Here is a 23,872-nt window from a genome sequence, read left to right as displayed (position 1 = left end):
ATGAACACTTTCGCAAGGCACTGTATGTACTTTATCTTTAAAGGAAATGTAAGGATGCTTTGCACAGAGAGTGAGGAAAGAGAGTTTATTTCTTCCCACGGCTCCCAAACTTGCTCTGAAGTAAACACATATGCACCACAGCCTCTTTGAGGAATCAATGGGCCAAGGAAATAAAACGAAGCGACGAGGGTTGACCAAATCGTAGGCAGTGTGGCGCATGGCTTGCAAGCTAAATGGGTTGCTGATGCTCAGTTAAAACGGTGCTCAATCTCCTGCTGTGTCATAGAAGCACTTTAAAAGTAGTTTAAAGCAGATTTAATGGTGGTGTTTATGGGCATTGGAATCAAAGATGGATGATCTTAAGGAGAAATGACACAGGGTGTCATCATAATTATTCATGAATAGCCATAACGTTTTGTGGCTTCTGGAGCTTAAAAATGAGATATCAGCAGGAGCTGCTGAGTACATGCTGCTAGATACAGCCAATGTGTCCCAAATGACACCCTATTCCCTACATAGTGTACTACTTTTGACCAGAGCCCTGTGGGTGCACTATGGGAATAGTGTGCTGTTTAGGACACTGCCAGTATCTCTCTGCATCACCCTGGGTGTGCATATACACTACAGCCTGGGCTCTTTCAGAACAGGTGTATATATACACTACAGCATGGGTTATATACACTACAGCCTGGGTTATATACACTACAGCATGGGTTATATACACTACAGCCTGGGTTATATACATTACAGCCTGGGTTATATACACTACAGCCTGGGTTATATACACTACAGCCTGGGTTATATACATTACAGCCTGGGTTATATACACTACAGCCTGGGTTATATACACTACAGCCTGGGTTATATACACTACAGCCTGGGTTATATACACTACAGCCTGGGTTATATACACTACAGCCTGGGTGTGCATATACACTACAGCCTGGGTGTGCATATACACTACAGCCTGGGTGTGTATATGGGTTATATACACTACAGCCTGGGTTATATACACTACAGCCTAGGTTATATACATTACAGCCTGGGTTATATACACTACAGCATGGGTTATATACACTACAGCCTGGGTTATATATATTACAGCCTGGGTTATATACATTACAGCCTGGGTTATATACATTACAGCCTGGGTTATATACACTACAGCCTGGGTTATATACACTACAGCCTGGGTTATATACACTACAGCCTGGGTGTGCATATACACTACAGCCTGGGTGTGCATATACACTACAGCCTGGGTGTGCATATGGGTTATATACACTACAGCCTGGGTTATACACACTACAGCCTGGGTTATATACACTACAGCCTGGGTTATATACACTACAGCCTGGGTGTGCATATACACTACAGCCTGGGTGTGCATATGGGTTATATACACTACAGCCTGGGTTATATACACTACAGCCTGGGTTATATACATTACAGCCTGGGTTATATACACTACAGCCTGGGTGTGCATATACACTACAGCCTGGGTGTGCATATGGGTTATATACACTACAGCCTGGGTTATATACACTACAGCCTGGGTTATATTCACTACAGCCTGGGTTATATACACTACAGCCTGGGTTATATACATTACAGCCTGGGTTATATACACTACAGCCTGGGTTATATTCACTACAGCCTGGGTTATATACATTACAGCCTGGGTTATATACATTACAGCCTGGGTTATATACATTACAGCCTGGGTTATATACATTACAGCCTGGGTTATATACATTACAGCCTGGGTTATATACATTACAGCCTGGGTTATATACACTACAGCCTGGGTTATATACACTACAGCCTGGGTTATATACACTACAGCCTGGGTTATATACACTACAGCCTGGGTTATATTCACTACAGCCTGGGTTATATACACTACAGCCTGGGTTATATACACTACAGCCTGGGTTATATACATTACAGCCTGGGTTATATACACTACAGCCTGGGTTATATACACTACAGCCTGGGTTATATATATTACAGCCTGGGTTATATACACTACAGCCTGGGTTATATACACTACAGCCTGGGTTATATACACTACAGCCTGGGTTATATATATTTACAGCCTGGGTTATATACACTACAGCCTGGGTTATTGTCACGCCCTGACCTTAGAGAGACGTTTTTATTTGGTTAGGTTAGGGTGTGATGTGCGGTGCGGTGGGCAATCTAGCTTTCGTATTTCTTTGTTTTGGCCGGGTATGGTTCCCAATCAGAGGCAGCTGTCTATCGTTGTCTCTGATTGGGAATCATACTTAGGCAGCCTTTTCCCCACCTGTGTTTGTGGGTAATTATTATTTATGTTTACCTGTTTATTGTTTTGTTCAGTTTCACTACAATAAAGGATGTGGAATTACAGGCACGCTGCGCCTTGGTTCATTTACAACAGGGAGTTTGAGGACAGTGAGCGTGACAGAATTACCCACCACAAAAACACCAAGCAGCATGCGCCTACGGGGAAGACGAGTTGGACATGGGAGGACATCCTGGACGGCAAAGGATCCTGGACGTGGGAGGAGATCCAGGCCGGAAGGGATCACCTCCCATGGGAACAGGTGGAAGCAGCGAGGGAGGAACGGTGACGAAATCGGGAGTCACGGCAACGACAGAAGCCCGAGAGGCAGCCCCAATTTTTTTTGGGGGGGGGGGGCGGGGCACACGGGGAGATTGGCAAAGTCATTGGCAAAGTCCAGTGATGATCCAGCTTACCGTGGGGAGCGTGTGACCAGTCAGGCACCATGTTATGCGGTGATCATGTTATGTTATGCCGTATCTCCGGTGCGCATTCACAGCCCGGTGCGCTCGTTGCCGGCTCCCCGCATTTGCCGGGCTAAAGTGAGCATTCAGCCAGGACGGATTGTGCCGGCTCAACGCTCCTGGTCTCCGGTGCGTCTCCTCGGTCCAGGATATCCTGCGCCAGCTCTATGCGCTGTGTCGCCAGTGCGCCTTCACAGCCCAGTTTGTCCTGTGCCAGCGCCCCGCACCTGCCGGGCTAAAGTGAGCATCCAGCCAGGACGGGTTGTGCCAGCCATACGCTCCAGACCTCCAGTGCGCCTCCACGGCCCAGTATATCCTGTGCCAGCTCCGCGCACCTGGTCTCCAGTGCGTCTCCTCAGTCCGGTGAGACCTGTTCCGGCACCACGTACAAAGCCTCCAGTGATGATCCATGGTCCGAAGACTCCAGTGATGATCCATGGCACGAAGCCTCCAGTGATGATCCATGGCCCGGAGCCTGTAGGGATGATCCATGGCACGAAGCCTCCAGTGATAATCCATGGCCCGGAGCCTCCAGTGATAATCCATGGCACGAAGCCTCCAGTGATGATCCATGGCCCGGAGCCTCCAGTGATGATCCATGGCACGAAGCCTCCAGTGATGATCCATGGCGCAGAGCCTGTAGTGACGATCCATGGCACGGAGCCAGCAGTGACGGTCTTCAGTCCGGAGCCCCCAGCGATGGTCCCCAGCCTGGGTTATATACACTACAGCCTGGGTTATATACACTACAGCCTGGGTTCATTGCCAGATAAGATGACCTACAAGCCATCAAAACACTTAACCCCCCAAAGACCCCCCCAAAAAAGCATTCACGTTTGACTGGGTTCATGTACAGCATTCAAAATGTCTCCCTCCCATTTGGAAGTTGAACTGCCCAGGGTTCAGGCAAAGTGTCCTGCTGGCTTGTTATGTTGTGTGGCAGTAGCTTCAGCAGCAGACCCTGACACACCCGGCACCGTGCCCACTCAAGGTGATCCTGGAGGCATGTGGCGAAGAAAGATGCAACACAGCACGCATAAGGAATAAGGGCAGACACACACACACACACACACACACACACACACACACACACACACACACACACACACACACACACACACACACACACACACACACACACACACACACACACACACACACACACACACGCACACACACACACGCACACACCTACCCACTGAGTGGCTGAAAAATCCTCACTTAACCTCCTTGGGCAGGGTCCCTGCCATGTGTGAGCATGAATAATGTAACCGTGGTGATGAGGCTGGCGAGAGGGAAGCAAGGACACAGTAATGAAGATGGCTTCCTGAGATGCCACCTTGCTGGGCACAATACTGCTCGTTACGCTAGAGGGGCCATTTCTTTCTTTGGCATTATCTCCCTCTCTTCTCTGACTGCTGTGGATAAGAAAGGTTAAGACACAGGGTCAGATGCTCCCTCCGGTTCTCTATGGACTTGATACTGGTGTATGTAGTTGTAGTCACTTTTTGTTTAGAGCATATGTTTTTGAATTATGTGTTAGATATATAGTTGTGTGGGTGGATAAATTGTAGCCTGGGTGTTTATAAAGTACATTCATCAAGTTGTTTGGCATGACAACAAGTTGGCTAACGAAGTAGATAAAGATAGGGAACTAAGCATCCCCCATGTATACAGACCACAACCAAATATATATATTATATCTTTATGCTCTACCTCTTGACCCTACAATAAGGACCCCATTCCTTTATAACCTAAATTGCCCGGAGTATACCTGCGATTAGGTAACGATAGACTCTGCCGTCTTAAATGCTGGATGAAGTATTGATTCCTTGTTGTAATATCAACCAAATCAATCGAACAAATCTACTGATGAAGTGATTTAAAAAAAACAGTTGTCACATAGTGCAGTAACACTATTGTGTGTATATTTATGGCTCATCCAGGCCTAGCTAGCGTACTGTAGCTGTGGCTAAGGTGTGTATTATTATGTTAGCACACTGCTGTGAGGCTGGGGCCTGCCATGGGACCACTGCTGTGAGGCTGGGGCCTGCCATGGGACCATTGATGTGGGCTGGACTAAGTGAGACTGACAGCAGGCTCTCCCGGTGCTTCAGCTCTCATTTCACACAGCCCGTCTTAATGGGAAGTGCTGGGCCAGAGCTGCTGCTGCTTGACAGCCTGCTGCTTCTCTTTCTCTCTCTGTTCCTAATCTCTGTTTCTTCTTTCTATCTTTTTCTCTCTTTTTCTCTGAAGCGAGACTGCTCTGTCTACATAAATTCTGCTGTATGATCAGAAATCACAGGCTCTCTCACTGTCAAAAAGAGCAATGGAGCACACTCGGTTTGTGCATGTTGGTTGGTTGGTGTGTGTGTGTGTGTGTGTGTGTGTGTGCGCGTGTGTGTGTGTGTGTGTGTGTGGGATCCCTCTCCTACATCAGGCCAGGTGCTCATGTCTCCTTGCTGTCTGTGTGCTGGTCAGTTTTTGAGTTGTTGTTATTGTTGTTGCCTCTGTGTAATAGCCCACTCAATTAATTTGAATTCAATCACTTTTTGACAGCACTCTTTTTGATTTGAACAAAACCTTCCATCCATATTTGCCCGTGGTAGAAGTGCTCAGAGTGTCATGTATACTCCCTCTCCGGCCTTTAGGTCATCAGGTTGCTGATTATCCCACACACCTGTCACCATCGTCTCGCGCACCAGCGCCTCATGACTCACCTGGACTCCATCACCTCCTTGATTATCTTTCCTATATCTGTCACTCCCCTTGGTTCTTTCCTCAGGCGTTATTGACTCTGTTTTAATGTCGGTGCGTTGTTTGTGTTTCATTTATTTATTAAAACACTCACTCCCTGAACTTGCTTCCCGACTCTCAGCACACTCGTTACAGAATAACACCTCACCTAAGGGAAGCATCAGGGAGTGCCTTTTTTTGTGTCAGAGTAAATGACGTCGGGTCCGAGAACCGCTACAGGCTCTCATGCCTCAACCGGATCGCCAGGCTCCCCTGCCTCAGCCGGGCTCGTCGGGCTTTCATGCCTCAGCCGGATCGCCAGGCTCCTTTGCCTCAGCCGGCTCGTCGGGCTTTCATGCCTCAGCTGGATCGCCAGGATCCCCTGCTTCCACCGGCTCGTCAGGTTCTCATGCCTCAGCCGGATTGCCAGACTCCCCTGCCTCAACCGATCTGTCAGGTTCCCGCGCCCCAGCTGACTCGACAGGTTCCCGTGCCTCAGCTGGCGTGACAGGTTCATGCACATCAGCAGGGGTGACCTGTCCACTCCTGATCCCCGGGTTCGTCCCCTTTGACGGCGTCCTGCGGCTGGAGGGGAGGGGGTACTGTCACGTATGCTCCCTCTCCGGCCTCTAGGTCATCAGGCTGCTGATTATCCTGCACACCTGTCACCATCGTCTCGCGCACCAGCGCCTCATGACCCTCACCTGGACTCCATCACCTCCTTGATTATCTTCCCTATATCTGTCACTCCCCTCGGTTCTTTCCTCAGGCGTTATTGACTCTGTTTTAATGTCGGTGCGTTGTTTGTGTTTCGTTTATTCATTAAAACACTCACTCCCTGAACTTGCTTCCTGACTCTCAGCGCACTCGTTACAGAGGGACTTTTTTCTCTTGAATGCCAAAACATTCAAGAGATAAAGGTGCTCTAGGTTTACCTATTTTACGTACCCCACCATACCATGAGACATCCATGTCGTCATCACTGGAAAAGATAAACGGTTGAAAATAAGTTTACAAACAGTTTTATACAAAAAAAAATCTTAAATGATTGCTTTTTTAAACATTCAACTTCAGTTATCTAAAAGCGCATTAACTGTACTTTTTTTAATATTCACATATGTTGTAACTTAGACCTTATTTTACAAGAGCATGTTGTGTCTCAACCGATGGCGGACACAACACAAAACCTCAGATTATGCAAAATTGTTTAAGCTACAACATACTGTATGTGAATATGAAAAAATGTGGAGATTGTTTTGACAATTGAAGGTTTCAAAATGACAATTTGTATCATTTTTTTTTCTTCAAGATATGGTAACAAAAAAAACAGTAATCTTTTAAATGATATCAAACTCAAACCTATTATATTTTCCAGTGATAAAGACATGTATGTCTCATAGTATGGAAAGGTATGTAAAATGGGTAAACTTTAAGCACCTTTATCTCTTGAATGTAAAATATTTGGGCTCCCGAGTGGCGCAGCGGTCTAAGGCACTGTATCTCAGTGCTTGAGGCATCACTACAGATTCGAATCCAGGTGGTATAACTGGAACGAACTGCAAAAATCACTGAAGCTGGAGACTTATATCTCCCTCACTAGCTTTAAGCACCAGCTGTCAGAGCAGCTCACAGATCACTGCACCTGTACATAGCCCATCCAACTACCTCATCCCCATACTGTATTTATTTATTTATCTTGCTCCTTTGCACCCCAGTATCTCTACTTGCACATTTATCTTCTGCACATCAATCACTCCAGTGTTTAATTGGTATATTGTAATTACATCGCCACCATGGCCTATTTATTGCCTTACTTCCCTTATCTTACCTAATTTGCACACACTATATATAGATTTTTTTCTACTGTATTATTGACTGTATGTTTGTTTATTCCGTGTGTAACTCTGTGGTGTGGTATGTGTCGAACTGCTTTGCTTTATTCTTGGCCAGATCGCAGTTATAAATGAGAACTTAGCCTACCTGGTTAAATAAAGGTGAAATAAAAAAAATAACAACCGGCCGTGATTGGAGTCTAATAGGGCGTGCGCATAATTGGCCCAGCATCATTTGGCCAGTAGGCCATCATTGTAAATAAGAATTTGTTCTTAACTGACTTGCCTGGTAAAAAAAAATTGGGGGGGGGGCATTCAGGTCCAAAAAGTCATTTCACCCTTCTTCCATGGGCAAACATGTATGGAAAGTTTTGTTTAAATCAAAAAGGATGCTGTCAAAAAGTGATTGAATTCCAATGAATTTTCCCCATACCAACACTCCCAAAAGGACTGATTCAATCAAGTCAACCTTCCACGTCACCCCGACCCCCATCACAAGCTATTTCATGCTCCCTGAACGTTGTTGAAGCTTATCTGAATGAACGCACACCAATTTCCAGTGACAGAATACTTCATTATCCAGGCGGAGGGGAAGTGACAGGGGGGTTAACAGTGTGGATGATGAATTGGCGTTTTGTTGTGAAGGAAGCCACTTCAGCGTGGTGTCCTATCCAAAGTGACTAGTGACTCTGTCTCCTCGGTTCGTGACTAAACTCTGAGGCCTCTTCCTGGTGGAGGGAATAGGGCGTCCGGTGGGCTGCCTGAGTGGTTTTTACTGTTGCGCCTCTCTCCAGGCTCTCTCAGCCACATGTTCTTTGGTCCAACTAGTTGATGGATGCGTTGACATCCTCGGCCCTCCTCCTCCCGCTCTTTGAAAGGGTGCCCAGATGGTATCTTTTAAAACATGTTACGCCGATTTTAGTCAGCTAAACGCCCAGGGGCACTGGGTGATGGATGGATTGATGGTGAGCGGTGGGGGAGTGGAGATATGAGGGTAAAGAGAAAATTGACATCCAGTCATGTAAGGGACTGGGGAGAGAATATGTAGAGAGACGTTTGAAGTGTATTGCCTTACTCTACTCCTGCTTCTCTCTCTCATTTTCCCTCCCTGTCTTTTTCTCTCCCTGTCATTCCCTCTCTCCTTCACTTCCCACCTCTGGTCATTATTCCTGTGGGCGTGTGTTCATCGATATCAGCCATAGATTTTTTTTTTTTCTAAAGATTTGTAATCGGATCATGATTCCTTGATTAAATATGTATAATACCAGTGTCATTAAAGAGAGATTTTATTTTTTTCCAATGAAATGTAAAAAAAAAATAGATCTTCTGGGGGTGATTCTTTGGGGGAGACTGGAAAATGAAAGCTTCCTTGCTGCTTGTCACTCAGAGTTAAGTGACAACCAGTGTGCGGGAGCTATCTTCTTGATTTCTCTCTCTGACTCTTGAGAGGGTCTCTGCTGCTAGTTAGCGTTTTGCCAAGTCTGAGGTATGAAACGTTATGACATGTAACACCAGTGTGGTCTCCAAACACGGCAGATACTAGAAGATAGAATGTGTGAAGTTGGAGAGGAAGACGAGGAGCCTGAACAGAGGCACCTTTTTTCTTCCACCTAAAACTTTAATACAGCTTTGAAAATAGCTCATCTCACTCACCTTTTTCTGCCGGGCTGCTATGCCAGCTGTGCATTAAACTTTTATGGCTCTGTTTGAAGTCTTTGGGAGTGCACTCAATTTTGGTCACCTCTAACCTTTCTTCCCCACACAGATTTATTAGAGAGCTCGACACACCTTAACACAGACCTGGTAACTGCCTAACCTCCCCAAAAGTATATCTCTTATCTCCCTCTTAGCCGTCTTTTCCAGGCATTTTACCCCCAAACCTTTAAGTAGGGGCCAAATCAAATGGGATTTGTGCAGTTATCGATGTTTGTAAAGGTCGGTCGTCTGGGGGCGGTGGGCGTGTGTTAAGGCGAGTAAGGAGAGGGCTCCTGTTGCATGTTAACATGGCTATCAGACTTGGAACGGGTCGAAGTGCTCCACAGGCCAGCGCTATATCCCCGTCTGGGGGAGTAATGAAATCTCAGAGCTGGCTCGGCCAGGGGACCACGCTCATTGGCATTCTTCCCCTATCCGCCTCTCTGTTTCTCTGTTTCCTACTGACAGCCAGGGCTCAGTGTTCAGCTCCCCAGCAGCCAGTATGAGGAGGGGGGCGCGTGCTGGCTGCTGATAAGAAACACCCTATAACGGGATGATGGGACTGGTGGAGACAGTCTCTCTCTCTCCCTTGAGCAAGGCACTTAACCATCATTTACTCCTGGGGCACCGTTCTACTATAGCTGACCCTGTAAAACAACACATTTCACTGCACCTATCTGGTCTCTCTCTCTTGTACGATTAAGGACTGAACCCATAGTAAAGCATGCTTTTGCATGTCTGTATGTCATTGGTTTTGATAGGAGGGCTGCTCCATTGGCACGCTGCCCAAATCCAATAATTAAAAATGCCAAAATGACAGATGTTTGATGTTCCTCTCTGACCCTCCTCACTTCCCCTCATAGGTCCACCCTCTGAGGAGAGAAGGAGAGCGCCATTGGACCCCCGCGTGCCAGCGACTGGCCCTCCCCTGGGAAGAGACGCGTTGGCCTGATTCCACGGAGACGCCGAATCTGCAGCCACGTCAATCACGTCTTCACCACTGGGTAATTAATCACTAGTGACCGATTTCAGTTTTTTGGTGTGTGGAGAGATTGCAGATCTAGCTTCAAAGATGAGGAAGTTTTATGTTTTTTTCCCCTCCATAGTGATTTTATCCATGTTTATCTGAAGTCCTAACCTCTCAAAGGGTGCGATGTTAAGGGAGAGAGAGGGAGAGTGGAGGAGAGGGGGAGAGAGGGAGCGGGAGATGATTTCTCAAGCCAAGCATGCGACATAGGACCTGGGTTGCTGGGTTCCCCAGAGGTCCGATCAAAGCTTTTTTCAGTCAATCGACTAGAAATACATTTCATTCAGTCTCCTGGTGTCATCTGAGAAGTGTGGCAAACTCACCAATAACATTTCAAATCTGGCCTCTTTCAGATGGATAGAAAAGTGGAGGCTAAACCAATTTTTTGTATGAAATGCTAGCCTCAACTGAGAAGAATAGCAACCACTGTAGCACACACGTGCCAGTCAATTTAGGGGGTGACCGCAGGGCTTATGACAGCCATTCCTAGGTCTTATGTTTAGGTCTGCAGTGTTTTAAGTGTCTTCTTTGTGTGCCAATGGTTTGCTAATGGCTATTAACCAGGCACTAGAACTGCTAACTCTATGTTGTTTCTCCAGAGCTGAGACTGAAATTGAAAAAGTAAGGCTTAAAGTGTTCGATGAAAATAAGATATAAGAAGACCACTCTGTGTACCTCTCTCTCTCGCCCTACTCTCTCTCTCTCCTCTTTTTTTTGCTCTCTCTCTCTCTCCGCCTCCTCCTTCCTTCCATCGCAGGCCCTCTGAATGCCCCAGCAGTGGGTCATATCCGCGTTGATTTGTTTACTCCCCTTCCCACATATCGTATGGGCTCACATGATCGTGGCGAAATACGAGCGCATGCTTTGTTTTCCATCCCCGCTTCTGCCCCTAGCCCTGCAACACACAATGTATTTAATCATTTTCATCCGCCCCCACACACACCCAGCCAGCAGTCAGTCAGTCTTCCCTACACTTCCCGACCCCATCAGACAAGCCATGGCTTCTCCTCCGAGTTAGATAAATGCCTGCTGGGTCCTGGGTGAGCTGTCATTTAGGTGTGTTTGACCCGCTGGAGCCAATTCAGTTAGTGTCTCCCCACAAGTAATATCCTCTCGCCTGCCCTTATCTCTGGCTCTAAATTAAAGAGCACCAGCCCCAGCGTGTGGAGCAGGGAAGCGGAACTATTTGCAGAGGTAGGGAGACCGGGAAATACAAGGTGTTACAGTTGAAATCGGAAGTTTACATACACTTAGGTTGGAGTCATTAAAACTAGTTTTTCAACCACTCCACAAATTTCATGTTAACAAACTATAGTTTTGGCAAGTCAGTTAGGACATCTACTTTGTGCATGACACAAGTAATATTTCCAACAATTGTTTACAGACAGATTATTTCACTAATAATTCCTGTGGATGTATTTCAAGGCCTACCTTCAAACTCTGTGCCTCTTTGCTTGACATCATGGGAAAATCTAAAGAAATCAGCCAAGACCTCAGAAAAGAAAATTGTAGACCTCCACATGTCTGGTTCATCCTTGGGAGCAATTTCCAAAGGCCAGAAGGTACCACATTCATCTGTACAAACAATAGTACGAAAGTATAAACAACATGGGACCACACAGCCGTCATACCGCTCTGGAAGGAGATGCGTTCTGTCTCCTAGAGATGAACGCACTTTGGTGTGAAAAGTGCAAATCAATCCCAGAACAACAGCAAAGGACCTTGTGAAGATGCTGGAGGAAACAGGTACAAAACTATCTATATCCACAGTAAAACGAGTCCTATATTAACATAACCTGAAAGGCCGCTCAGCAAGGAAGAAGCCACTGCTCCAAACCCGCCATAAAAAAAGCCAGACTACGGTTTGCAACTGCACATGGGGACAAAGATCATACTTTTTGGAGAAATGTCCTCTGGTCTGATGAAACAAAAATAGAACTGTTTGTCCATAACGACCATCGTTATGTTTGGAGGAAAAAGGGGGAGTGTGCCAAAATTCACCCAACTTATTGTGGGAAGCTTGTGGAAGGCTACCCGAAACGTAGACCAAAGTTAAACAATTTAAAGGCAATGCTACCAAATACTAATTGAGTGTTTGTAAACTTCTGACCCACTGGGAATGTGATGAAAGGAATAAAAGATTAAATGAATCATTCTCTCTACTCTTATTCTGACATTTCACTTTCTTAAAATAAGGTGGTGATCCTAACTGACCTAAGACAGGGATTATTTTACTAGGTTTAAATGTCAGGAATTGTGAAAACTGAGTTTAAATGTATTTGGCTAAGGTGTATGTAAACTTCCGACTTCAACTGTAGCTAAGAGTGTAAGAGACAATGAACTGGTGGGGACTTTGCCACAGCTACGCGGCTTGGGTAGCAGCCCATGCCCGTCTATGCCCGGGACTGGCAGGCAGGCCGGCAGCACAGCGCAGTCTTAGCTTCACAGACTCTGGCTCTGGCACACTTTGTCGGACTGACCGTGCACAGGGATGCTGCCTCGACGCTCCAGCAGAAATAACAGATCTGCCTCTGGAGACTTTTAGAATCTTATCTTGCTCTGAGACATTTGAGGAAAGCTTGCTTTACTTTACCAGGAGGTACACAAGAGTGAGATTGCATCTCCTGTTTTCTCTCCTCTCCCTTATCTATGCATTAGAACTCTGGACTGGAGATGGACGATTTCCTTTTTAGGTTGGAAGATGGAAGTTTAGTTCCTTGCTCTTCCATTTTGTTGATACAAATTGGTGTAAAAAACTAAATTTCTCCTCAGATGTGTGCCATAAGGCGATGGCTTAATTCCTTCACGTAGCCGACAGCTGAAATTACCCTTTCTTAATGTCACTATGCTCCTGTGTGTGTCACAGAATGTTCAGAGCCAACTATTTACTTTAGAGGGAGCTAATATGGAAAACCTCCCTCTAAGTATTCCCATGCTCATCTCTTAAAATATACATAATGCTTCTTACCCTTACCAAGCCTTTCCTGTCACCTCCAAGCTACAACCAAGACATTTTACTAAAACTAATACTCTTACCATAATAATCCATGTCTAACTGTGGAATTATGTACAGTAGTATTTTCTTGGGACATTTTGAGTATTCTAGACATACTGATTTGACATGGTGTTCTTTTTTATTTAGCCATATATTCTAACCAGGAAGTCCATTTACATTGATGTAAAATTCTCTTTTCTGAGGGAGACATGGCTAAGAGGGCAGCTAGCTATGATTATACACAGGTCAATCAAAGGAGATCGTACAAATTCACTTTGTAGAAAACAGAAAACTTCAGGTCACATAGTCTCTGATTGTCCATAACGTCTATACACACACTCACCGCCTGATCTGTAAATCACACCCACCAACTTAAACGGCCAGTCACCACTCTCTACGTCCACTATGTCACACACTACGACCCTACACCAGAAGGTCTTTCTCCTTCACGATCCTCTCCCCTCGACTCCTCCTCCCCCCCTCCTCTCCCCCTCTCTCTCTCTCCCTCTTGGAGGAGCCAGCGACTCCAGTGTATGGGTTCTCCTCTGGACGGCTCTTGGAGCGCAGCGGGTCTAAGGATGCGCTAATGTGGCATCCTCTCGCCTCTAGCGTTCTCCCTGGTTCCTATTGGCCCGCCCCTCCTTCCTCTCAGTGCTCGATGCTAACTGAAAGAAGAAGCACAATCTCTATTGTCTCCTCCGCTCCAGAGGCTGTGGCTAATGCAGAGGATAGGAATGGGGATAGGGTGGCAGGGAGCAGACTTTGTATGTTGAGCTCTCAATGGAGCGTTCACTGTGTGTCTGTTTGTCTGTGTGTGTGTGTGTGTGTGTGTGAGAGAAAGAGAGAGATATTGAGATTGTGTGTGTGCTTGTTATGGGTTCAAAGTGTGGGGGTTGGAGTTTGTGTGCATTTGTGGAAAAAGTACGCAATTGTTGTACTTGAGTAAAAGTAAAGATACCTTAATAGAAAATCACTCAAGTAAAAGTGAAAGTCACCCAGTAAAATCCTACTTGAGTAAAAATCTAAAAGTATTTGGTTTTAAAATATACTTAAGTGTCAAACGTAAAAGTACAAGCATAAATAACTTCAAATTCCTTATATTAAGCAAACCAGACAGCACCATTTTCTTCTTTTTAAATTTTTTTTTTTACGGATAGCTAGGTGCACACTCCAACACTCAGACATAATTTACAAATGAAGCATGTGTTTAGTGAGTCCGCCAGATCAGAGGCAGTAGGGATGACCAGGGATGTTCTCTTGATAAGTGTGTGAATTAGACCATTTTCCTGTCCTGCTAAGCATTTAAAATGTAACGAGTACTTTTGGGCGTCAGGAAAAATGTATGGAGTAAAAAGTAAAACATTTTCTTTAGGAATGTAGTGAAGTAAAAGTAGAAGTTGTCAAAAATAAAAATAGTAAAGTAAAGGGGGGGTTGGAGGGTGTTGATAGGTGTATGTGTGTCTGTTATGTTAACAACCACACAACTTTTGTTTTGAGCTGAGAAACGTTCCCCGTGTGCATGTGGGCGCTCTCATATTCCTTCACGCACGTCAGCCTGCGTACGCCTGTGTGAAATGAAATCTACGTCAGCAGGTAGGCATTCAGTTAAGGCTAACAGGACTTGACATTTTCTATGTAAGAGACAGATGCTTGCTCCAATTCCTCCATCTGAAAAATTTCACGTTACTTCATTTTATACCGAGGATATCTCTCTCACTGAGCCAATACAGTCATTTTTCACCATTGTTCATTGTGTTCATTTGTTCAAGTGTTCATTTAATCACCATTAAATAACATGAAAACTGTGTTTGACACAGAGCCATGATCAGGGAGGCTTGGGTTAGATCCCAGAGCCATGATCAGGGAGGCTTGGGTTTGATCCCAGAGCCATGATCAGGGAGGCTTGGGTTAGATCCCAGAGCCATGATCAGGGAGGCTTGGGTTAGATCCCAGAGCCATGATCAGGGAGGCTTGGGTTAGATCCCAGAGCCATGATCAGGGTGGCTTGGGTTAGATCCCAGAGCCATGATCAGGGAGGCTTGGGTTAGATCCCAGAGCCATGATCAGGGAGGCTTGGGTTAGATCCCAGAGCCATGATCAGGGAGGCTTGGGTTAGATCCCAGAGCCATGATCAGGGAGGCTTGGGTTAGATCCCAGAGCCATGATCAGGGAGGCTTGGGTTAGATCCCAGAGCCATGATCAGGGAGGCTTGGGTTAGATCACAGAGCCATGATCAGGGAGGCTTGGGTTAGATCAATTCAGTTGTTTTATCCAATCTGAAGTGTCTAAAACGTTAGCCAATTAGATTATCTGTATCGATTTACCTCAGCAGACGGCCCATAAACCAGTAATATTAGCCTCATTGTGATTCTGGGTCTCTTCCCTCCTCTCCCTACTGCAACGTGTTCCACTCAAACCCCCGGGGAAGCTCATTTACACTGATCATATCAGTGAGAATATGGATGTCGTACTGAACAATGGACTCCTTAAGTGTCCTGTTGTATGGAAGATGGGGGCAGCAAGACATTTTTCTTGCTTACGAGTGAGGATGGCCTGTGTGATAGCGCACGGGGTTGTCAATCAAAGCATATATTCTATTTTCCACTGCTCTGGGCCCAACCCTGTCTTGTATAATCAGAGTAAATTGATCATTATAGAGCGAAAACGTTATTTTGAAATAGAGCATCAAGAAAATGGAGAAGAGCCTTGAATAGCATTAAAATAAATGTGATGATGATTAATGCATAAGTACAGTGGATGTAGTGTAGTGTGACATCACTGAAAAGTAATAAGGCTTTCTATTCTGCCTGCTGAGGCGGCTAGAGCTGTTTCACGTTTCAAATGGAACGCTTGCCCTAAAACGGGCGCGGGCAACCTTCAAACGTGTGTGAGGTGGCGTTGGTTAATCTAAGTTGATGTTGCTGAACCAAATTGGGAGGCCCATCATCATTAGAGCTCGACTAGCCATGATGAATGATGCTTTCTCAGCAGCTTTGTGTGATGTGAGAGGAGCTTTCATGTGCAATACTGGCGGCATTGTGGCGGGCGAACCGTTGTGTGTGTTGTGTGAAGGAGAGAGTGTGTTGGGTGGGGTGGGGCAGTAGGGGAGGTGTACAATTGTTCTGTGTTGTTCAGTATATGGTGCCTGACTTTGGTGCCACACTGACACATCATAGGGTTGCTGTGGAGTGTGTGTGTGATGGAGATTAGGGGAAGGGTGAACCCATTGATCAGTGGTGTGCGTATTGTGAGAGTGTGTGTGTATGTGTGTGTATGTCTTTATGTTTGTGATCCATATTGCGTGTGTATGCATGCATGTGTGTGTGTTTGTTCAGAGTGTTGCTGTATGTCACAGCCGAAGGAAGGGAGTTTATTCAAATCACACTTTATTGATATAGCACATTTCAGACAAGAATGCAATGCAAAGCTCTTTGCAGGGAAAAATTTATAAAAACAATGAAAATAAAAACAGAAATATTTACTTCACAAAAAATGTAAAAGAGGATAAAAACAAAAGAATAACAATAAAAACTGAAAGAATAAAAAGCATCCTAAGGAAAAGCAAAGCTAGAAAGATGTGATTTAAGATATCTATTAAATATGTCCACAGTTTTGTCCCCCCTCAGGTTCTCTGGCAGGCTATTCCAGAGGCTGGGGGCATAATAACTAAAGGCTGCTTCTCCATGCCTCTTGGTCCTAGGCTTTGGGATAGTCATAAGGCCAGTGTCAGAGGACATGTCTGATATGTATTGGGAGGCCACCATAGTCCCTGTGCCCAAGAACACTAAGGTAACCTGCCTAAATGACTACCGACCCGTAGCACTCACGTCAGTAGCCATGAATTGCTTTGAAAGGCTGGTCATGGCTCACATCAACACCATTATCCCAGAAACCCTAGACCCACTCCAATTTGCATATCGCACCAACAGATCCACAAATGATCGAATCTCTATTGCACTCCACACTGCCCTTTCACACCTGGACAAAAGGAAGACCTATGTGAGAATGCTATTCATTGACTACAGCTCAGCGTTCAACACCATAGTACCCTCAAAGCTCACCACTAAGCTAAGGACCCTGGGACTAAACACCTCCCTCTGCAACTGGATCCTGGACTTCCTGACGGGCCGCCCCCAGGTGGTAAGGGTAGCTAACAACACATCCGCAGCGCTGATCCTTAACACGGGGGCCCCTCAGGGGTGCGTGCTCAGTCCCCTTCTGTACTCCCTGTTCACTGATAACTGCATGGCCAGGCACGACTCCAACACCATCATTAAGTTTGCTGATGACACAACAGTGGTAGGCCTGATCACCGACAACGATGATCAGGAAAAGGAGGACCGAGCACGCCCCCATTCTCATCGACGGGGCTGTAGTGGAGCAGGTTGAGAGCTTCAAGTTCCTTGGCGTCCACATCACCAACAAACTAACATGGTCCAAGCACACCAAGACAGTCATGAAGAGGGCACGACAAAACCTATTCCCCCTCAGAAGGCTGAAAAGATTTGGCATGGGTCCTCAGATCCTCAAAAGGTTTTACAGCTTCATCATCGAGAGCATCCTGAAGGGTTGCATCACTGCCTGGTATGGCAACTGCTCGGCCTCCAGCCGCAAGGCACTACAGAGGGTAGTGCATACAGCCCAGTACATCACCGGGGGAAAGCTTCCTGCCATCCAGGTCCTCTATACCAGGCGGTGTCAGAGGAAGGCCCTAAAAATTGTCAAAGACTCCAGCCACCCTGGTCATAGACTGTTCTCTCTGCTACCGCACGGCAACGGTACCGGAGCGCCAAGTCTAGGTCCAAGAGGCTTCTAAACAGCTTCTACCCCCTCTTCTACGCTGCTGCTATTCTCTGTTATTATCTATGCATAGTCACTTTAATAACTCTACCTACATATACATATAGATAGAGTGCCCCAGCACATTGACTCTGTACCGGTACCCCCTGTATAAAGCCCCGCTATTGTTGTTTACTGCTGCTCTTAATTATTTGTTATTCTTATCTCTTACTTTTTTGGAGCGGTATTTTCTTAAAACTGCATTGTTGGTTAAGGGCTTGTAAGTAAGCATTTCACTGTAAGGTCTACTACACCTGTTGTCAGTAGTGGATTTAGGTATGGGCAACATCTTGCCGGGGACTGCACGGGGCTCCCGGCACCAAAAAATTGGAATGGTGACATTTGCGCCATCGGTTTTCTATCGCTCATTTGCACGTCACGTCAATGATATCATGTCACCGTGTGGGATTGTGGGTCAATTAACCTTGTCGGAGTGGGCGCCCTGATTCTAATTTGTGAGCTAGGCAGGCTACTGCCTGGGAAGGTCTCCCACTCAAAAGTAGGAGATATCAGTCACACTACGAAATGCTATGAAATAAACTACAATTCATTCATAATACTGTGAATATATAGTTTCACAGACATATTGTTGAATTTTTTTCTGCTTTGTGCGAAATCGTTAAAAATAATATAAAACCAGTCTGCACACCACCAAGGTGAATTGGTTTAGTCTTGATTCTTGGTTGACAGTGTTGGGGGATGGGTAATGTAATGATGCTCGAGTGCCAAATCAACACAAATGGATAAGAAAAGGTCTAAGCCATCAGGTGCCCAGTTTAGGAAAAAGAGGAAAAGAAGAAGAGGAGAAACACGCAAAAGATAAAGGTATGCAGCTACATCATCTCTTTATGAGTATAATATTATGCATCTAATGAAATAGGCTAGTATAACACTTATGTTTGTTAGCCTATGTTGCTTGCTATGCTATTATACATAGGGCGACTATATTCCGTTTTCTGTCCAACTTAGATATAATTTCACACAGTTTCGTCATGATAATGTGTGTAGCCTGCAGCAAAACGATTACAACCTAACTAGCACATCATTGATTTGCTTAACTTTCATTGAGGTGACATCATAAAGTTTTTCTGTGATTGTATTGACTAGGTCCTGAGCTCAGTAAGGGGAATTTTCAATGCTGTAGGCTAACTTAAAAGACGCCTATATTATGCTGATATTTTGTATCTTTTGAGATATATTGAGTCTTTTGGGGTGTCTTATGCCTAGAATTAGCCAAGGAGGTTGTATGGTTCATTTGGTTCCTTTTCTGAAAATTGTATAAATTACACATAATGACATGTATATTTAATTGTGCAACAAATGTATTTAGGGTGTCAGACTCATATACTGTTTTTCAATGCAAATTCAGGGGCACTTCTGAAATATTTTGGAGCACCATCCGGCACTGGCCAGGATGAGGAGCCATTACCTCCTCAGCCACAGGGGCCTCTTCACAAATGATCTCGGAGCCTCAGGATGAGGAGCCATCCACCTCCTCAGCCACACAGGTGTCTTCACAAATGTTGTCTGAGCCTGAGGATGAGGATGAGGATGAAGACCCATTTGCTTCCACTTTTCCCCAGCAGGATTCTTCAGGTGTGTTTGTGCGCACACGCATGTGCAGTCTCCCAGTTTATGTGTGCATCCCTGCATAACACAAACAAAATAAATCATTTCCCTTTTGCAATGTTTTAAGTTTCCATATTGTAGGTAACAATGATGATTGTATTATTACTGGGTATGTATGTGGGATGTTCCACCACTATAAATGCTGTCAATAACATGTGTAAACTAATGCCCATGTGCTATCCGTTAAAAATGCCTGTAGCAGCATCCCTACCAAATCCTGCTGCTGAGGATGAACCACTGTCTACAGACCCTACTGACTGGTCTTCAGTTCTGACTGACAGAATTTGGACACAACTAGTTTGCGGAGGACCAAGGAATGAGAGTGACGGAAGAAGTTGCCACCACCAGTATTTCAGGAAGACCTTGGTGAGTGGTGAAACAATCCCTAGAAGTTAGTTGGTGTATTCTGAAAGAAACAACACCCTCTTCTGCTTCTGCTGCAAACGCTTTTCTAAGAAGAAAATGAATTTTAGCAAACTCCGGACTGACAGACTGGAAACATGCAAGTTCTTTGCTGACTTCACAAGACAGCAGTCCAGAACACCAAAACTGCATGAAAATATGGAAAGAACTGGCAGTGAGGATAAAAAAAGGGGAAACAATTGATAAGCATGAGATGGCACTTATGGAGGCTGAGAGGATAAGATGGAGAGAGATGTTGATACGTCTGACAGCTATTGTGCAGTCTCTGGCAGTTAGAAATCTGGCACTAAGGGGACACTCAGAAACCCTGTACTCTCCATCAAATGGACATTTCCTCAAAGAGGTTGAAATGATGGCACAATTTGATCCAGTCATGAAAGAGCACCTTAACCGTGTCCAAAAAGGGAACTTGAGTCACACCACCAGCTACCTTGGCCATCAAATACAGAATGAACTCATTGATTTGTGGAGCAGCAAGGTCATTTCAATAATGGCGAGTGACATCAAGCTGGCAAAATTATTCTCTATCATTCTAGATTGCACCTCAGATGTCAGCCACATTGAACAGTTGTCAGTTGTGATTAGAATTGTGTCACCGAAGGAGGAGCCCCACATAAGGAACATTTTATGGGGTTTTTGGAGGCAGAGGAGTCAAGGGCCAACATTTGGCATCCCTGATTCTCAAAAGATTAGAGGAGCTAAAAATTCCTTTTGAGGACTGCAGAGGACAGTCTTATGATAACGGGGCCAACATGAGAGGCAAAAACAAAGGTGTCCAAGCCAGACTCCTGGAAATGTATCCAAGAGCTCTATTTGTGCCATGTGGGGCTCACACATTAAACCTGGTTGTGGCTGATGCTGCTAAAATTTCTGTCGATCCCACAGGTTACTTTGGCATCTTACACAAACTGTACACCTTGTTCTCAGCCTCCACACAGCGATGGGCCATCCTGAAGAAACACGTGGACATCACTTTGAAGATGTGGACTGAGACAAGGTGGGAGTCCACCTTGAAACCACTGAGGTATCAGGCAGCAGCGGTGCGAGAGGCACTGATTGAGGTGAGGGATCAAACCAAAGACCCTGTGATAAAGATTGAGGTCCAGTCCTTGTCAGAGGAGGTGGGACCATACCGCTTCAGCATCTGTACAGTGGTGTGGTATGACATCTGGAGCCAGATCCAACATGTGATCAAGCTGATACAGTCTCCCAGTATGCATGTTGATGTTGCAGTCAGTCTTTTCAGAAAGACAGAGAGAGGCAGAGGTGGGAACAAGTCATTGTTTTACAAGTCACAAGTAAGTCTCAAGTATTAGCACTCAAGTCCCAAGTCAAGTCTCAAGTCCTAAACTTTTAATTTCGAGTCCTAAACAAGTCCTAATGTGCTCTTCACCAAATGTAATCCCATTTCATATTTTTAACAAGAGTAAGTGTTAGTATATTATATTTACGCAAATCATGAATGCTTTTAAAAATATATATTTTTATTACTTTCCAAATCAACTTTATATTTCCATGGAAATACATGGGTAGCCATGAGAAAGACACATCAATATGACAACAAAACCAAAATATTCTAGTGCTCTCTCTCTCTCTCTCTCCAGATATACTCTAGACACCTAAATCAATCCTGCCATACAGTTCCAATCATGTATTAAAAGTTACATCAAAACAACTGCTACTGAACATCAAGTAGGCCTACAATTTGAACACTAAGCCTGAATGTATGAGAAAGAAATACAGATCCCAAAGATGGGAGGTAAAACCTGAACATGGAGACTTTGTGCGTGTGTGTGTGTGTGTGTGTGTGTGTGTGTGTAATGCATAAACACTTTCATTTTTTCATCTTTTCTCAGGGCCCTATGATGCATTGCATTTGAAAAAGACCAAATTCGATAAAAAAGTCTGTCAGTCATTTGTGCACGATGAGGCCGCAGTATGATGCCACCCTGGCTGAAGGCAATCTCCACCGGAGCACTGGAGGCAGGCACTGCCAAGACCCTGATGGCCGCTCGGGACAGTGAAGGAAGAGCCTTCATGTTCATTGCCCAGAACAAGAGGGCATTCTGTCCTTCATATGTCAAGATAGTGACTTCGCTGTAGTGCTGGAGTGGTCCCAACAGCTTTCTTCTACCTCTTAAAGTATGCTGCAAACAGCCCTTCTTCTTGTCCAAGACTATGGTCCTCTCGCTCTTCCTCATCAACAAGAGGCACAGCTTGTTCAGTCCCTGTAGCATCTTGCAGAATCAGTTCTGGCTAAACATGTAAAAGCATAGCAGAAACAAAAAGGCTGGTATTAGTGTATTGGTGATGCAGTGGGTTAAACTGAAAAAGTATTATTGTTGCAGTCAATTGGATTAAGTTATGAGAAAAAGTTACATTAAATTAGGGCCAGCGGAACGCCTCACCAATATCCAATGGTAGAGCGTGCGCGAAATACAAATACCTTAAAAATGCTATAACTTCAATTTCTCAAACATATGACTATTTTACACCATTTTAAAGACAAGACTCTCCTTTATCTAACCACACTGTCCGATTTCTAAAAGGCTTTACAGCGAAAGCAAAACATTAGATTATGTCAGCAGAGTACCCAGGCAGAAATAATCAGACACCCATTTTTCAAGCTAGCATATAATGTCACAAAAAACAAAACCACAGCTAAATGCAGCACTAACCTTTGATGATCTTCATCAGATGACACTCCTAGGACATTATGTTATACAATACATGCATGTTTTGTTCAATCAAGTTCATATTTATATCAAAAAATAGCTTTTTACACTAGCATGTGATGTTCAGAACTAGCATACCCACCGCAAACTTCCGGTGAATTTACTAAATTACTCACGATAAACGTTCACAAAAAACATAACAATTATTTTAAGAATTATAGATACAGAACTCCTTTATGCAATCGCTATGTCCGATTTTAAAATAGCTTTTTGGTGAAAGCACATTTTGCAATATTCTGAGTAGATAGCTCGCCATCACGGGCTAGCTATTTTGACACCCACAAAGTTTGGTACTCACCAAACTCAGATTTACTATAAGAAAAATTGGATTACCTTTGCTGTTCTTCGTCAGAATGCACTCCCAGGACTTCTACTTCAATAACAAATGTTGGTTTGGTTCCAAATAATCCATAGTTATATCCAAATAGCGGCGTTTTGTTGTGCGTTCAAGACACTATCCGAAGGGTGACGCGCCTGGTGCGACGTCATTCCACTTTCCACAAACAGGTTAAACTGAATAATATTTACCTTTCACTCTTTGTGCCAACTCCTCCTTGACCTCCTCCTTGACCAGCACATGGTGCTCCACCCACATCAGAGAAAAAGCTGGAACCAAGGCAGCTGCTTTGAGGTAGACTGGATCTGAAAAGGGGGCAGTGATTCCATCTGTGTCTTGGCCATTTTCACATTGATGAAGATTCCAATAAATCTTTTGTTCGGGGATGCCTGGAGACTTCTGACCAGGCCGCTCAGGAAATGGATTTGAGGCTTCCGCTGCTCCAGGTGGTGATTCAGGGACAGGACCGAGGGAACAACAGAACTGATTGTGACTATCTTCTCCCCCTGTGTCAAATCTGTTGCTTCTCCAAATGGCTTCAGGATGCCTACCAACTCCTTCAACTTATTCCACTCCCGTACTGTGAACAACTCCTTGTGCCCAGCCTTTTCTAGAACATGACTGAGCTTTCGATGGTCACATTGGATAACTGCCTTCACTTGTCTCAGTGTTGAGTTCCATCTTGTGTTGACAGCAGCAGAGATGCCTCTTTCACCAAACTCAGCCTCAAACACCTCTTTGAATGTTGTGCTTGTATGTAGCAGTGAGCTGATTTTTGATAACTTTGAAAGAGAAGGAGTGATCACTTTTGTTTCTTTCAAGCCATCTCCCACC

At 44.9% G+C, this 23,872-nt stretch overlaps 1 protein-coding gene across 2 annotated transcripts in view; it reads left to right on the top strand.

Moving 5' to 3' along the window:
* Positions 1 to 23,872, top strand: part of drp2 (dystrophin related protein 2) — a 202,217-nt gene that overhangs the window by 31,214 nt on the left and 147,131 nt on the right. For both annotated transcript variants that reach the window (XM_029731055.1, XM_029731052.1), the window contains exon 2: positions 9,917 to 10,057. The gene's annotated coding sequence lies outside the window, so the exon portion shown is untranslated. The remainder of the gene's footprint in view (positions 1 to 9,916; positions 10,058 to 23,872) is intronic.

This window comes from Salmo trutta, chromosome 3 (assembly GCF_901001165.1).
Source record: "Salmo trutta chromosome 3, fSalTru1.1, whole genome shotgun sequence".
Lineage (NCBI taxonomy): Eukaryota > Metazoa > Chordata > Actinopteri > Salmoniformes > Salmonidae > Salmo > Salmo trutta.
The sequence above is the reverse complement of the archived record's forward strand: the minus strand, read 5'-3'. Positions and strand labels throughout refer to the sequence as shown.